Below are 4,535 nucleotides of genomic sequence, written 5' to 3' on the forward strand. Positions count from 1 at the left end.
CAATTTGGGAGTAGCAAAGGTCGGCCATTTTTCGCCGACGGCAGGGTGCAACGGAGGTTGTGTATATGTATGTATAAATTAGGGTGAGTTGGGAGATTGATTTTGAGGAATAAAGAGGGAAACAAATAGAGATTTGAGAGTATTGTAGCCATCTGACCATCTCTGTTTGGGAGATATGGAGGTTCATGGGATAAGTTTGTAATTATATTTTGGAGAAATTGAGGCTTTTAGATCTTTGGAAGTTATGGGAATTCATGTGTTATTGTTTCTTGAAAGAAAATGAGAGAAAGAATTGGGGAGATTCAAACAGAAGAAAGAAAGTTGCAGAAGACAGAAGGAGAAGAAGATAGAGAAGAAAGAGAAAACGTTTTTCTCTTTATTATAAAATATTCTAAAAAAAAAATAATATTTAAATTAGACCTATCTATTGGAGTAAAAGTATGTCAAAATTGACAATTTGCCACCTCAATCTTCAAATTTAAATTTGACATAGGCATTTTGACTCAACAATTGAAAATGCTCTTAGGTTCCTGGAACCTAAATGGACTTGCTGCAATAAAATAACATTTCTTTATATGATTGTGAGATATGGATAAAACATACGCAGCAGGTCTATATATGAGTCTATTTGAGACATGGATGGTCATATATGCAGTATTGTAATGGAAGTGACAGGCATGTGCTGTAAAGTTGCAGGGTACGTGTAACCCTAATTGCATGTATACCTACTTGATTGATACGTGGTAGTAATTGAACAGATCATGTGTATAGTGAAGACATGGGATTGCTTGAAATTTCAATCTAATTAATGTATATACAACAACTCAGCTTTGCATGGAGGGGTTGGTCACCGCTGCGTTGCCCGGTGTCTAGAGAAGATTGATGGGTAAATCAAAGAGACATGACGACCTCGGAGGAGATAGCTGGTGCGGAAGAAGAAAACAAAGCTAAATTCTCAGTGGAGAATTCGACTACTCACAGCCCGTAACTTTGACCGAGACGATGATGATCCCGGTGGGGAAGAAGTCAAAGAGTTCCCGGAAGAGTGTGTAAGTACCCGGAGTGCTGGAAAGAGGCTCCTTGACCGGGGTCGTGTTCGAAACTGCTCAGGGATTATATTGCTGGTTGTAATGTGCATGGGTGTATGCATGCAATAGGTGTTGATATGAAACAGCTGAGGTGTCTATGAGTATATTTGTGCATATGTCAAATATATATCATGCTGCGAATAGTAATGAGCATATGATATATAGTAAAGTAAGGAAGACAACTTCTTATCTTCATGAAGGTGCCCGGGGAAGAGAGTGCGAGCAGCATCTGAGGCGATATCTGTGGGAGAGCCTTGGTGCAACATCACCGAGTGACTATTAGATCAAGATCAAGTTCGAGTTTGCTTGTACGAGTTGTTAAACTACATGATGCAATCACAGAACACATCATCCACAAGATCAAATCATACAACACACATCAAGAACAATTAAACCAGCTGCACAACATCCACACAGAAACTGCAAAATAGCTTTCCTAGTGGAACTAGGACTCCACCTGTATCAATGGCACTTTGGATCCCTGCAGAAACATCTTGACCAAGGTTAGACATCTTTGAGCAACTGGAACGAGGATGAATAGCAGCAGAACTGGAGCTAGAAGCCTTATGTATGTCAACACCAAAAGCTTCAGAATGGGGCTGAACGATATGCAAAAACTGGTGATGAATACAGGGACTTTGCTCCCTATTTATATTGACCAAAAGCCCAAAACACAAGAATTAGACTCATCCATAAGGAGTCTAATATCGACTGAATGTCTATTACTTAGAGAGGCTTAATTTTATCACAACACTTAATGCTAATCAGGTTAATTAGCCAATGAGTTCCCTACTTCTATTGAAAGATATACACCTCAATAGATAACCAGAAATAGAGTTATATTCATGTACTTCTTGTTATTTATATCTAGTCAAATCAATTGCTTAACCTCAATGCATATCAGATAATGTTAAGTCCATATTTTTCCAACAATCTCCCACTTGGACTAACATTGTCTGCTTGCTACACAATTGAACCAATAACTTGATAAAGATAACAAACTAAAGTGTGCACTGAAATACATAACTACTCATTACTCATTCAGCTTGGTCAATTTGCATAAAATAATGCAGAACCTCGAACCAACTATGATTAAATAACCAGGTTGATTAAAAATCACTAACACGAATTTCTGCAATCACATAAGCTCAAGGTGATAACAAAAGCAAAATTTGGATAAGTATATCTACCTGCAAAATCAATGCTTATAGTCCAACATAATGATTTTGACAACTCAAAATCTTACAGCAAAACTGAAAACACTAGTGAACTAGTATTTGCTTAATTCAAAACTGAAACTGAATCTGCAAAATTCCTCAATGCAGAAAAGTTCACTTGATAACACACACTAATATTTTAAAGTTCAAAAACTGTAATTTGCAAGACTGCAGAAATTAAAATAATGCTAAAACCAAAAGAACACACATGAAATACCTCATTTTATTCATAAACTGCAGTATAAAAAATTACAAGCAAAAATAAAAACGACAATGACTGAACCAAGAATCCTATTACAAAATAAAGTTCTAAAAATTAAAATTGACTCCCACTGAACTCAAGCCTCCAAAACAGATAGAATTCCCATGTTCTTGGTATGCTTCTGAAAACTTGTAACTGAAAATGCTTTAGTGAAAGGATCTGCAAGCTGTGACTCTGTATTTATGTTCAAGACATTTAATTATCTCACCATGCTTCACTCTTTCTCTAACACTATAGAATTTAAGTCTATGTGTTTAGAGTTGTTGGACCTCTTACTGTTTTTACCAAAAAAATACTACAGCCTCATTATCACAAAAAAATTTCAATGCATCTGAAACAACTGAACTTAATACTTTAGTATGTATTAAAAAAATTTGATCCACAAGCCTTCACAGACTCCTTCATAAATGGCTATGAACTCAGCCTGTATAGTGGAGGTGGAAATCAATGACTGTTTCATGGTTTTCCATGCAACATCCCCTCCTGCAAGCGTGAAGACATAACCAGATGTGGACTTTTTAGAATCCAGATAATGGCCTACAAAGTCTGAATCAGTATAACCAACTAGTTCAAGCTTCTTAACTTGTCTGTAAACCAACATGTGAGATTTTGTTTTCTGTGTGTTAATCTGTAAAACAAAATCATGTATTTGACTAACACAACCAAAATAAAGAAAAAGACATAAAATTCAAAAGCAGTCATGAGCTTTAAAATTAGGCAGATACATGATTAGTTTTCCATAAAACCCCATAACTGAAATAATATCAAGTAACACCTTTGGGTATAAAAGTTAACATTCTAAAGTTCTAATCACCATACTGCATTTTACAAAAATCAGTCATTCCTTGAACCAGTCAAAATCTTTGGACAAGAAAGCTTCAAGGTATCTAAATAGATGATTGTATTTACATATGATACTGTTCTGTATTCAAATTACACAGTGAACTACTTCTTTGGAAGACAAAATATAAGTGCAATTTTAAATGCAGAAACACAAGTTCCAGTTTTGTTAAAACTTAAAATCCTTGAAGAGTGATGGTGAAAACTTGCTTTGTGCAAAATGACCAATACAATCTTTCAAGAATACCATATGCTCAATTTTTGTATGAACTTATTAATTTATGCCATGAAAATAACAATACTGCAGCTTTTATGTTGGGACACATATTTCTAATTGTTAACTAAAAACCATAGCATACTTAAAACAAACAATACTCAATCAAAATCATCATATCATACCATCACAGTAATCATATAATTCTCAATTTCACACTTTACATCACACGATCACAGTAAAGCATTCAACCATATATGCAGAATTCCTTCAATATACATGATCAAGCATTCCAAATATGATTATGACAACCCTTTCCATATGCTAAACAGTAATCCATATGACAACCCTTTCCATATGCAAAAATTGAAATACAAGTTCTGGGATTCCCAACGAACATACCTTGGCCTCTGCTACAGCGCTGCAACAATTATTTTATAGTGGAAGCAAAAGAAAACAAGCAGCAAATTTCAACCCTTCCTCATGATCCAATCAATTCTAAAGAGGGGTCTTGAATCCCCATAACTGAGAGTTTATCTCAGTGAGCCCTAATCAATCCGATCCCTAAACTAAAGCAAAACAAGCAACACGTGATATGTGTTTTATGAAATTCCTAAGCTCTGATACATTTGTTAAACTACATGATGCAATCACAGAACACATCATCCACAAGATCAAATCATACAACACACATCAAGAACAATTAAACCAGCTGCACAACATCCACACAGAAACTGCAGAATAGCTTTCCTAGTGGAACTAGGACTTCACCTGGATCAATGGCACTTTGGATCCCTGCAGAAACATCTTGACCAAGGTTAGACATCTTTGAGCAACTGGAATGAGGATGAATAGCAGCAGAACTGGAGCTAGAAGCCTTCTGTATGTCAACACAAAAAGCTTCAGAATGGGGC

This window comes from Rosa chinensis, chromosome 6 (genome assembly GCF_002994745.2).
Source record: "Rosa chinensis cultivar Old Blush chromosome 6, RchiOBHm-V2, whole genome shotgun sequence".
Taxonomy (NCBI): domain Eukaryota; kingdom Viridiplantae; phylum Streptophyta; class Magnoliopsida; order Rosales; family Rosaceae; genus Rosa; species Rosa chinensis.